This window comes from Phyllobates terribilis, unplaced genomic scaffold, assembly GCF_046119375.1.
Source record: "Phyllobates terribilis strain yellow unplaced genomic scaffold, ASM4611937v1 Scaffold_11__3_contigs__length_659146591, whole genome shotgun sequence".
NCBI classification, from domain to species: Eukaryota; Metazoa; Chordata; class Amphibia; order Anura; family Dendrobatidae; genus Phyllobates; species Phyllobates terribilis.
This window is the reverse complement of record NW_027362771.1, coordinates 251,856,319-251,869,678: the sequence shown is the minus strand read 5'-3', so window position 1 is coordinate 251,869,678 and position 13,360 is coordinate 251,856,319. Positions and strand designations below refer to the sequence as shown.

At 46.9% G+C, this 13,360-nt stretch overlaps 1 protein-coding gene across 2 annotated transcripts in view; it reads left to right on the top strand.

Moving 5' to 3' along the window:
- The window catches only part of CPNE8 (copine 8), a 372,256-nt gene that overhangs the window by 41,653 nt on the left and 317,243 nt on the right, over positions 1-13,360 (top strand). Inside the window, exon 1 of one of the 2 annotated variants that reach the window (XM_073652159.1) lies at positions 4,145-4,149. The exons of the other annotated variant lie outside the window; for it this stretch is intronic. The gene's annotated coding sequence lies outside the window, so the exon portion shown is untranslated. Of the gene's footprint in view, positions 1-4,144; positions 4,150-13,360 lie in introns of those variants that run through there. 2 annotated transcript variants of the gene reach the window in all.

The window sequence follows — 13,360 nt, the reverse complement described above, 5'->3', positions numbered from 1 at the left end:
TGGCTTGAGGGCAGTACGGTGTATGGGTCCTTCTCCCACTGGTCATCCAACTTGTGGAGCCGTCTCTTCCTCTTCAAGAACTGCTCTCCAGGTGCCAGGGGAACAGCGGGAGCATGTTGGTTATAAGTCCTCTCTTGCCTTCCTCTTGCTTGAGACTGACTTCACGGCCTCCTGTACTTTCCGGTACTGCTGCTGCCGTTCCGTGTCCCAGTCTGCTTCTGGTGTGGTGTCCTCGGGTGTCAGGACTCCCATCTCCAGGTCAAGTGGCAGCTTACCAGGACTTGCGCGCATCAGGTAAGCTGGGGTGCTATTGGTAGCATTCACCGGGATATGGTTGTACAAGTCAATCAGGTCAGGCAGCTTCTCCGGCCACAGGCTGCGTTCTTCCAGGGGCAATGTCTTGAGGAGATCAATGACGATATTGTTCATTTTCTCACACATCCCGTTGGTTTGGGGGTGGTACGGCGTTGTCCTTATCTCCCTGCAGCCATACAAGTTGCAGAACTCCTGGAAGACCTCCGCTTCGAAGGCTGGACCTTGGTCAGTCAACACTTGCTCCGGATACCCGTGTGGACGGCAGAAGTGCTGCTGGAAGGCTCTAGCTGCTGTTTGAGCCGTTAAGTCCTTGACAGGGACCACCACCAGGAACCGGGAGTAGTGGTCTATGATGGTGAGGGCGTAGACGTACCTACTCTGAGCCAGCTTCACATGGTTCAGGGCTACCAGTTCTAGTGGTTGCTTCGTGATGATGGGCTGCAGGGGGGTCTTCTGGCTGGCATGGTCCTTCCTCCTCAGGTTGCACGGGCCGCAGTCTCTGCACCATCTCTCGATGGCCCCTCTCATGTTTACCCAGAAGAACCGGTCACGCAACAGGAACTCCAGCTTCTTCCATCCGAAGTGCCCTGCCTTGTCGTGGTATGCCTCCAGGACAATAGCCGCGTCCCGTCTTGGGACCACTACCTGCCAGGTCAGCTCATATGTCCGGGAGTTGACAGTTCTCCGGCACAGCTTCCCCTTGTAGAGAAACAGTTTACTCTTCTCCTTCCACAGCTGTTTGGTCTCCTCCGGGGCGTCTGCGTCAAGGCGGGCATCAGTTTGTGTCAGCATTTCCTTCACCAGATGGACTGCGGGGTCACTGTCTTGAGTGTCTGCCCAGCTGTAGTGGGGTAAGGGATTGAACGTAGCAGAGTGCCTGTCCCTTACATGGTGGGAATACTGGGTAATCCCATGACGGTGGAACACAGGGAGTTCGATCTCTTCCAGTTCCTCTGGATCTTCCCCCCCCCCCGTCCGGTAAGTTCTGCATCCTGGACAGGGCGTCTGCGTTGGCATTTGAGCGTCCCGCCCGGTATTTGATGGTGAATTCATAGTTGGACAGGCGGGCCATCCATCTCTGCTCCAGGGCACCAAGTTTCGCAGTGTCCAGATGTGTCAACGGGTTGTTGTCCGTGTACACGGTGAACTTGGAGGAGACAAGGTAATGTTTGAAACGTTCCATCACTGCCCACACCACTGCCAGGAACTCTAGCTTGAATGAGCTATAATTTTCAGGGTTTCTCTCTGTGGGTCGTAGTTTTCGACTGGCGTAAGCGATTACCCGTTCCCTCCCCTGCTGGATCTGGGAAAATACGGCTCCTAGCCCGATGTTGCTTGCGTTTGTGTGGAGGATAAAGGGCTGGCCGTAGTCAGGGTACACCAGGATTTCATCCCCCGTGAGGGCCATCTTCAGCTGGCGGAAGGACTCCTCTTCCAGCTTTTCCCACCTGAAGGGTGGCTTCTGGTTTTTGGCCTTCCTGGACTGGCCTATCAGGAGGTCCTGCACAGGAGCTGCCATTCTGGTGAAACCGGGAATGAATCTTCGGTAGTAGCCTACCAACCCGAGGAACTGCCGCACTTCCTTTATGCTGGAGGGTCTTGGCCAGTCCTTAATCACAGTGATCTTATCGGGGTCGGGAGCCACTCCGTCAGCACTCACCACGTGTCCCAGGTACTGTACTTTTGGTTTCAGTAGATGACACTTGGAGGGTTTCACCTTTAGGCCGTACAAATCAAAAAAGGTCACATATATATATACTTCCCAAATTCATAATATATTACAAAAAAGAGCTCCAGCTATAGAGGCCCAGCTCAAAAAGGAAGATGCATAGAAATGGTTTAAAAAAAGAATTTTATTTCCAATACTAAAACCAACAATAAAAAGTTTTTTTTTTTAAAAAACAGAAACCTTCAGGTTCCATCAATCAACATGATATATAGAATATAGTACGATCACACACAAGAATAAAATATTCAGGTTAATGCAAAAGTATTACATAGCCCCATAAAGCATCAAGTCACCCATAGACAACCTATACCAGTCAAAAATCACTGGACACATATGTCCAAAAATGTGGGCTAAAATAGCAATGCTAGACTTGACTGCTTGTCACATACATAAAGAAGTGCAAGTGCATATACCGGGAAATCCCTTATTATGTGTAAGGACAAATAAATATAGTTAAATGAGTAATAAGTGTAAAGTTACTAGGGGATATGCATGTGTACTTGCATGAAGAGGGATGGAACCTGCCCCGACGACGCCGTTTCGCAAGTGCTTCTTCCAAGGGGGCGTGTATGCATGTGCGCAGTGTCTCATTTAAATATAGTGGTGATCAGCTGTTAGAACTAAAGGATCAGCTGTTAGAACTAAAGGATCATTGATGGAGTGGTGCGGCGCGTGCGCTCCCTACTAGGATTTCCACCTAAGATAAAGAGTGACTTCCGGGGTGTAGCGCTTGACACGCATGCGGTGGAACGCATTGGTGTTTATTGCGCATAGCCGGAAGTCAAATGGGTCCGTTCGTGCGCACACGCACCTCCATCATAGAATCCCCATATAGAAGTAGCGTGGCTAGAGGGGGGCGGGTCACACAGAACATAAGTGCAATAACTATTATGAGTCAACAATGAATGAAAAAAAGGGGAAAGTGAATGCATCAGTGTAAAGTAAGTGAAATATAAGGGGGGGGGAAATGTGAGAAATACAATAAAGTGTGAAGAATAATAGGGCACTATGCTTGGAGGTCATCCAACAATTATGATGCAAAGATGAACAAATGGCATGACATAGTCAGACCAAATTCAGTGATCGAAGTATTAATAAATTAAAACCAAATAGTGAAATAATGCATGATACTAATAAAGAGAAATATACATATAGTTATATAAATTATATTCCTTGATTTCTTGTGCTTTGTCTTCATATCCATATTGGAAAGGGCCAGGTACAAAAAAGAAAGGACATCAGCCACCACACCACATCTCCAAACGCCAACGCCAAAGAACCACTCCAGGACCGAACCCACAGCATACATCACCAATGAGTACTAAATGTAAATGTTAAACGTTAAAACCTCATAAGGAAAAAACAAAACAAAAAAGACACACACAATAAAATGATACCTCGCTGAATGGAAGCAGAGATAGAGGGGAACAGTGTATGGTGTTAAACCAAGATGATAAGTAGAGTAATGTGAAAAGATGGTAGGGAGGGCGATTATGGCCATATGTCAATATGTTACAAAAAAGCAGAGAAACTAAATTGCTCGTTCAAACCTTGTGGTGAGACCGTACCCAATCTGAAAATCCACTTGCTTTCCAGTCTAGCAAGAGCCTGGCCCAGGTCACCACCCCTACTCCCCGTATCGATCTGATCAGTGCCTTTTATTCTCAAACCCTTGGGATCACTGTTGTGAAACATTTTAAAATATTTGGGGAGAGTTCTCAGACCAGATACCTCCTCCATATGGATTGATTTCTCGATATCCAATATGTGTTCCCGGGTCCTTACCTTTAATTCACGGGTGGTGAGACCAATATAAATTTTTTTGCACGGACACTCGGCATAATAGATGACACCCTGGGATTCACAAGAGAGGGTTTTTCTGATTTCATAAGTCCTACTGTTGTCATAGTTGGAAAATTCCGTGCTATTGATCATATTCCTACAGGCCTTGCACCTATTGCATTTGGTAAAGCCCAATCTCTTTCTACTAGATGTAGTGGCAAATTGATCTCTCTCATCTCTTGGGGGTCTGCTATAAGCCACCCAATATAACAGAGGAGAATGAGAATCTGCTATTAGGACAAATAGACAAAGTAGCAAAACATAATGAAGTGATTGTAATGGGGGATTTCAACTACCCGGATATTGACTGGGAAACAGAAACCTATAGATCTCAGAAAGGAAAAAGGTTTTTGACAAATATTAAGGATAATTATCTCTCCCAACTAGTGCAGGAACCAACGAGAGGGAAGGCCGTGTTGGACTTAATATTGACTAATAGGCCTGATAGAATAACTGAGGTATAGATAGGGGGGCACCTAGGTAATAGCGACCATAATATTATCGACTTCAAAATGCCCTTCAGTAGGGTTATCAATAAGGGAACAACAAAAACATTAAACTTTAGGAGGGCGAAGTTTGATCAGCTGAAAGAAAGCCTTCAACTTATTGACTGGGACAAAGTTCTTAATCAAAGGAATACGAATAGTAAATGGGAAACCTTCAAAAGAATTCTGAATACTCAGTGCGAGAGATATATACCGTATGGGAATAAAAGGGCCAGAAATAAGAGGAAACCAATATGGTTGAACAAGAACGTAAAAGGGGCGTTAAATAGCAAAAAAGAGGCATTCAAGAGATTAAAACAGGAAAACAGTAAGGAGGCACTAATGTGTTACAAGGAAAAAACGAGAACCTGTAAAAAACAAATAAAAATAGCGAAGGAGGAAACAGAGAGACGTATTGCTAGGGAAAGTAGATCAAATCCCAAACTGTTCTTTACGTATATAAATAGTAAAAGGATTAAATCGGATAATATTGGACCGATAAAAAGTGAGGAAGGCAAAATCATAGAGAAAGATGAGGATAAAGCTAATCTATTAAATAATTTTTTTTCGACAACTTTCACAAAGGAAATCGAACTAACAGGAGAAATGAGAAGTGACAAACTTAATCTTCCACTAAGTATGACAAATCTAACCCAAGCTGGGGTACAGAAACGCCTCAGTAACATTAAAATAAACAAATCACCAGGACCTGATGGCATACACCCACGGGTACTAAGGGAACTAAGTAATGTGATAGACAGACCGTTATATCTTATATTTAAGGACTCTGTTGAGACTGGGTCTGTGCCACTTGATTGGCGACAGGCGAATGTAGTGCCAATATTCAAAAAGGGAGCGAAAAGTGACGCCGGAAACTATCGGCCGGTGAGTCTGACGTCCGTTGTGGGCAAAATCTTTGAAAGCTTCATTAAAGAGGCAATTACGGAGCATCTTGATGCTAATAATCTTTTAATCCCGAACCAACATGGATTCATGAGGAATCGCTCCTGCCAAACAAACCTGATTGACTTCTACGAGGAGGTTAGCTCTCGAGTAGATCAGGGGGAACCAGTGGATGTCGTGTATCTCGACTTCTCAAAAGCGTTCGATAGCGTGCCACATAATAGGTTGGTATACAAAATGAGAATGATGGGGCTGGGGGAAAATGTCTGCAAGTGGGTAGCTAACTGGCTAAAGGATAGAAGGCAGAGGGTGGTTATAAATGGAATATACTCAGATTGGGTAAGCGTCACTAGTGGGGTACCACAGGGGTCTGTACTAGGCCCAATGTTATTTAATATCTTTATTAACGACATAGTCAACGGGATAAATAGTAAAATATCAATATTTGCAGATGACACAAAGTTATGTAAAACAATTAATACAAAAGAGGACAGTGCAGTCCTACAGAGGGATTTGGATAAGCTGGGTAGGTGGAGCATTAAATGGCAAATGAGGTTTAGCGAGGAGAAATGTAAGGTCATACATATGGGAAGGAAAAATGGAAGTCACCAGTACTCACTGAATGGGAAACCATTGGGGAATTCAGAGATGGAGAAGGACTTGGGCATCTTGATTGATAGCAAACTAAATTGGAGTGCCCAAAATCAGGCCGCTGCTGAAAGGGCAAACAGGATAATGGGATGTATCCGAAGAGGTATAGCTGCAAAGGATGAGAACATTGTTCTTCCACTGTACAAAGCACTGGTCAGACCACACTTGGAATACTGTGCTCAGTTATGGGCCCCAATATATAGAAAGGATATAAATGAGCTTGAAAAGGTACAAAGGAGGGCAACAAAATTAATAAAGGGAATGGAGGGACTGCAATACCCAGAGAGGTTGGCAAAACTAGGACTATTCAGCCTGGAAAAGAGAAGGTTGAGGGGGGACATAATAAATGTGTACAAATATGTTAGGGGACAGTATAGAGATCTTGCCCGGGATTTGTTCAAAAGGAGGGATATTACGGTAACAAGAGGGCACTCACTAAGACTGGAAGAGAAAAGGTTTCAGCACCAGCATAGGAAGGGGTTCTTTACGGTAAGAGCAGTGAGAATATGGAATTCACTGAGTGAGGAGACGGTAATGTCGGATTCACTACACCAGTTCAAGCGGGGACTGGATGCATTTCTAGATACCAGGCAGATTTCAGCATATACTTAAAAATAAAATAAAATAGTAGGTTGATACAGGGATTTATTCTGACTGCTGGTTTCAGAGTCGGGAGGGAATTTTTCCTCAGGTGAAGATTGGCCAAATCATTTGGGGTTTTTGCCCTCCTCTGGATCAACTTTAGCAATTACAGAACTAACAGGTCGAACTTGATGGACGCAAGTCTTTATTCGGCTTTACAAACTATGTTACTATGTTACTATAGTAGCTGTGTACCAAGGAATCTTTAAGATTCCTTGATCGTCTGGCTACTACTGTAGGCTTGGATGGTAGAATTTGCCGCAAAATTGGGTCAGTCAAGAGTACACCCCAATGTTTCTTCAGGATGTCCATGAGCTCGGGCCACTGGACATTGTAGTCAGATATAAATCTGACTACTTGCTGGTCACTATCCCTTTTGCTTTTGGTCCCAAATAATAATTGCTCCCTATTAGAATAGGCTGCTTTCTTATAACCAGCCTTAATACTCCTATGACTATATCCACGGTCCCTAAAACGCCTAGTAAGATCCTGAGAGTGTTGAAGAAAAGACTCATTGTCAGAGCATATCCTCCTTAATCTAAGAAATTGTCCTGTAGGGATGCCCTTAATGGTAGATGGAAGATGGGAAGAAGAGCTATGCAACAAGGAATTAGTGGCGGTCTCTTTTCTGTAGACATCAGTCATAATGTGACCGTCACTTGTAGTCCACATATGTAGGTCCAAAAAATTGACCTCCCTACCTTGCTGAAATGTAAGTTTGATGTTCAATTCATTGTGATTTAGCCTTTGTATAAATCTCTCCAGCTGCACAGTAGTACCCTCCCAGATGAACCAGACGTCATCCACCCCTGTACGAGGTGGATGTCCTCGATGACATCTACCTGGAAGAGGCACCTTTCCCATGCTCCCAAAAACAAATTGGCATAGGAGGGAGCACAGGAAGCCCCCATAGCAGTCCCCTGTTTCTGTAGGAAGATTTGCTTATTAAAAATAAAGACATTATGCTCAATGACAAATCTCAAAAGTGTTATGATCAGCTTGGTAGTGGGTTCATCTATGCTACTCTCCTCCAAGAAGAGAGCTACAGTCCTAAGACCATCCTCATGCCTGATGGAGGAGTACAGAGCCTCCACATCAGCTGTAACCATCACTGACCCAGGTTCAATCTGTATTGAGTTTATTCTCCTCAAAGCTTCAGTAGTGTCTTTGATGAAAGAGGGAAGATTGCGAACAAGGGGCTGCAAATAAAAGTCTATGATGGTACAAATACTCTCACAGAGATTTCCGTTACCAGAGATTATCGGTCTCCCAGGAGGATCAAGTTGATCCTTAGGCAATTTAGGTAATAAGTACAGGGCTGCCAATCTTGGTCGAGTTTTTTTCACTAGGTCAGCTAGTCTTTTAGGGATGATATTAGCTTCAAATGCTCTTTCAAGAATTGCGACCAACTGGGACTGAAATTGGGTTAGTGGATTAAATGTCAATTTTTGGTAGAACCCCGGATAATTAAGTATTTTATGTGCCTGTTTCTCATAAAGGTGGATTGGCCAAATGACCAAGTTGCCACCTTTATCAGCCGACTTAATAACAACATTCTCATGGTGTTGTCTTTCTTTTTCATTAGAACTAGTGGAGCTGCCCAGGGGCTACAGCTGTCCCTGATTACCCCAGCCTCCTTCATGTCTCGCAACATCCCCTTTGCATGCTGATAGTGTGCAGGGGGTACAGGTCGGTATCTTTCCTTTATGGGTGGATGGTCTCCTGTGGGGATGTGATGTTCTACCCCTTTTACTCGCCCGAAGTCTAGCGGGTGTTTACTAAAGACTCTTTCGTACTCCTGAACCACCCGGTAGACTCCCTGTTTTTGGTGTGAGGGAGTGGAGTCAGTACCCAAATGCAGCTGCTGACACCAGTCCTCCATTTGTTTCTTAGAGCCGTTACCTTCCTCTGGTTGAGATGGAGGCAAGGATTCTACGGCCTTCACAGAATTTTGGTTTATGGTGAACAATTTGGCTAGCGTGGCATACCGGGGCAGGTATACTTCTCTCTCCCCGATATTTATGATGCGGACGGGCACCCTCCCATGGCGTACATCGACCACCCCCTGTGCTGTCAAAATGGTGGGCCTAGTGTCCGAGTAGATTGGTTCGACCATTGCTTGGTAGTCTCTACCTCTTAGACTAATAGCTGCCCGGCACCATATCATCATCTCACTTTTCGGGGGCATGGCAATAGGGAACGGGTCACACATTCTCACGCTACCAATCTCACCACCAGATAGTTCCACCTGTTGCCGTTTCATCAGTGCCCGGATCTCCTTTTGTAGGACACGCTGCTGGCTGGAACTGGCGTTCATGGCAACCTGCTGTAAAATGAGAATTATCTCTGCAAGACAATTTTCAATCACGTTAGTACCCAAGGTTATTTTAGGGTGACTCTCACGACGGTCAATGTCCACAATAATCAGTCCCTGTGCTGCCAGTTCAACTTTACCGATTTTAATGGTCACCTCTTTGAATCCTACCTGCGGCACGGGCTGACCATTGCTGGCGATGATACTCAGGTCGTCATCTGGGTAGCGGGTTATGTCCGAGTCATTCCAGTACCGCTTAAAGAGCACATAAGGGATGGTAGTTACCTGTGACCCGGTGTCTAGTAGGGCACTCATAGGAATGCCATCCAGTACCACAGGCAAGACTGGACGTCCCCCCTACGTATTTATCGCGCCAGTTCGATGGGTCTGATGATCTTATGCCTGGGGATTGGCCCTCTGCCCCAGGTTGTACCCGTTTAAATGACAGTACCTTGCCAAATGTCCGGGTTGATTGCAGCGGCGGCAGATGGGTTGTCTGTCCTTGTTGTATCTGTCGCTGGGTCTTCCTCTGGACGATGGGATCCTCCTCTGTCGGTGCCACGGGACGTCCTCCGGACTGGTGGCCAGCTTGATCCTTGTTGGAGAGGATACCTGTAATGACTGCACAGTCCTGGTTAATGCGGCAACGCTTTGGCTGCGTGCCCACGTTGTGTATTACAAGCGTATATGCTGCGGAATTTCCGCAGCGTAAACGCTTGTAAAGCGCATGTATATCCGCACCCCATGGTCCCCAATGGCATTCCGCAATGTCAATGCCCATGCTGCGGATTTTTCCGCAGCGTATATGCTGCGGTCAAAAATCCGCAGCATGTTCATTAATTTTGCGGAAGCGCAGCGGAATCAATGTGCGGATGGTACCCAAGTCTGGATGAGAGGAGACTCTCATCCAGACCTGGGTACCAAAGAACCTGTAAAAAAAAAGAATAAAATAAAGTTTATACTTATCTTCTGATGTTTTCCCTCCGTCGCGCTGTTGTGTGAAGGACCTGCCACGTCATTGAGTCATGTGACCCATCACATGACTCAATGACTTCACCGCAGGTCCTGCACACAACAGCGTGAGCCGCTCAAGACTCCGGACGGGGCAGAGAATGCATCGGAAGGCGAGTATAAACTTTATTTTTTTATTTTTTACCATTCTGATTCTTTTTTTTTTTAACTAACACTTGGTCACACTATATAAATCCATGCCGGTTGCCTGGATTTATATAGTGTGAACAAGTTGTCAAGCACTTTTCCAAGTGATGCTAAAATCACTTGGAGAAGTGCTTGATAACCCGCATGCGGAAATGCATGCAAAGACGCTGCAAAGACGCCTCACAAACGCTTCTACCTGGCGGGAAAACCGCATGTAAAATCCGCATGCGATTTTCCCGCCAGGGAGAAGCGTAAAAAATATGCTTCAGTTCCGCAACGTGGGCACTTAGCCTTATGGTCAGTTCTTGGACCTGATGGTGCAGGTCTGCAGCCGGGTCTTTATCCAAAGCCTGCACACCAGCTCCCACAGGCTCTGCAGACAAGGGCGCCGCCTCCTGCTGATAGGTAATAGCAGGGCACCGTGGGTTACAGCGCCACCCGGTGACGGTTCTCGGAGCACCCGGATGGCCCTGTCTTTGAACTTTGCAAAGTCTAACCCAGGGTTCTGCAAGGCCATTGCGCGTAACTGGGTTCGGTGGGCTTTGGACAGCAGACCCTCAATGAATTGTTCAGTTAACAGTTCATCTGCATTCCGTACACTGTCAGGGTCTGCCTGTTTAATGGCTCCCAGGGCCTCCTGCAAATTCAAGGCATAGTCTCTTATACTGTCTTGGGCCCGCTGCTTGCACCCATAAAATCTCATTTTGATCTCTGCTGAGGTACCGGTATCAAAAGTGTCCTTCAGACGGGCTAAGATCTCCTTCACAGTCTCCTTGTCTCTGACTGACCAGGACTTTACTTCACGTTGGGCTGCGCCGGTTAGCTGGCCTACCAATATGCTCACTTTTTGTCCCTCCATCAGGGGGTACACTTTAAATAGGCTGTACAGTTTCTCTTTAAAGTCGCTTGGGGTATGCGACTCCCCTGAGTATTGGGGCAGCCAGGCCGCTCCAGGGATGTAAGGCATTGTAAATGGCATCACCGCTGCTGCAGCGGCGCTGGTGGTATAAGGTCCCTCCGCGTCCGTCATCTTCCTCCCCCCTAGTTAAGCGTGGCCTACCTTCCGACGATCCTCTTCTGTAGGCCGCGGCTCTGCTGGTGCTGCTCCGGACGAGGACCTTGCGTCGCGTCCTGGTGACGTCAGCGTCGCTCTCTCTCCTTCCATGACCTTGCGCAGCGTCGGTGCATAGGGCGGGGCTTCAGGTCTCGCGCGGTTTGAACGTCCACGCCCCTCTTCTTCCCGCGCGGCGTCCCGAAGATGGCGTCCGATGGCGGGAAAACGGCTGAAGATGGCGGGAAACGGATCTGGATGACGGGAAACCTCTTTTTCAGGTAAGTGTACAGTCTTTTTCAGGCACGCAATACCCGTTTGTGGCGGGTTGGTCACAATCCTGCCGACTACGCCAAAAGGCTGACACGCCCCTTGAGCCGTGTGTGCACGTGTGTGGGTTACCAGGAGCCGGGTCTCTGGGGGTTGTAGTCTCTGTGGCGGTGACCCGGTCCGTGGCTCAGGGTGGTCAGACCAGTGGCCGTCTTTTATAGGGTTTTTATGATTTAATATCCGACTACGCCACCCGTGGATTGCGGTCAGGGTGTACCGCCGCTGCGAGGCAGACCGCTGAGGCTGGTGTGGTGTGCGCAGCAGAGGATGGGACAGCTCCCCACGGGAGGAGTATAGCCTCAGGGCAGTGAGTGTGGATGATGGGAGTGATGGTGCACGGGTGAAGCAGGAACGACTCAAGAGTCTTTGCAGTGCAGTTCAGGGTCTTTACTGATGATGATAAGGCAGACCCTCCCGGGAGTACTGGCTAGCATAAGGCGCCTGGTCAGTCTGTGAACAAACAGGAGTTCCCCTGGCCAGGTGGAGTTGTAGGCCTCCCCGTCTATCTGCACTCTTCCTGGCTACCTTGCTGTAAGCGAGTGGAAGTAGCCCACGTCCCTGAGTATACCGTGTGGTGCTCACCCGTATGGCTGGTGACTTGGACCCTCTGGCAGCTTCCGCTCCTCAATGGCGGTACCGGTCCCTTGTGTGTGTGACTGAGCCTCCGGGCTTCCTATAGCCAGAGGACCTGAAATCCCCTGCCGGCTGGTTTCTGCTGCTGGATATATAAGTCCCCACAGCCTCGGACTCCTTTGTCCGGCTCTTAGCGTCTTCTGCCAGGACGAACTCTGCTTAGCTCAAGTCCCTGGTCTTCAGCTCCTGGCTCCTACAGAGCTCCTAGCTGTTACTTTCCCTGTGTCTGGAACTAACTCCAGGCTCTGACTAACTAACCCCGCCCCAGATCCAGTTTATATAGGGCAGATTCCTCCCCTATCTGGTCTGGGACAGGAGGTGTTGCATGTTCAAGGGCTCCTGACCAGGGAACCTCCCACTTGCTCTCAGACGTGATATTTCTATCACTGTGGCAACCAGACCCCTGGGGTGCCACACTTTTGTTCTGAAGACTCTTCCATAAAGGCCATATTTGTGTTGGTGTCTCTGCACAGTAGAACAATGTACCACAACTCCAGAGTCTGCTGAATCTTTCTGAAGTTATTTTGCAGTCAAGCTGGGGTTTTGATTTGCCTCTCTATCAATCCCATGAGCTGCTCTCACTGAAATTTTCCTTAGTCTTCCAGACCTTATCTTGACCTCCACTGTTCCTGTTAACTGTCATTTCTTAGATCTGGTCTTCTGAGAGGTTGCCGGATTGGAACTAGTGTTATTGGTCTCCATTCATTTCCCAATGCTTAATTAGCAACAACCAGGATATCAGGGCAGTGTAGACACCATAGCTGAAAACTAGTTCTTAAGCACAACTGTTGAAAGGAAGGCTGCTCAGTCGAAGGGGTCACCTTAATAACCACTTAATACTTCCTGCTGTGGATCTACCCATCTCCCCCCCCACCCCATTTTTACAGTGGCCTTCAGATTTTCAGACAGACCTATGCACACTGTTTTGGTGGTCTAAGACAATATTCCTGCTCATGGATAGACCCATACTAATGTGTAATTAGATGTTCAGCTGATGTTCATTAAGTAGATGTAGGTGAAAAAAAGAGTAGGGCATGTTGAATTTAAACATATCCAATCCTTCTTGAGTTGTTTTATCCTCTTCACATTAAGAACTCATTTATATTTGCCCTAACCGAGCCTGAATGTGCCTGGGATGGTTGGGAGGCATAGCTGTTTGGCATAACGGCCATTAGATGAGTTTGGGAAGCTCAGTTATAGAACTGTGACAAGAACAATGAGAAGTGGCCGATCTGGGGCACATGGAGATTTCTGCATTATTTTTCAGTTCTAATTGCAGGAAGATTTTTTGATTTTTTTTTTGTTTA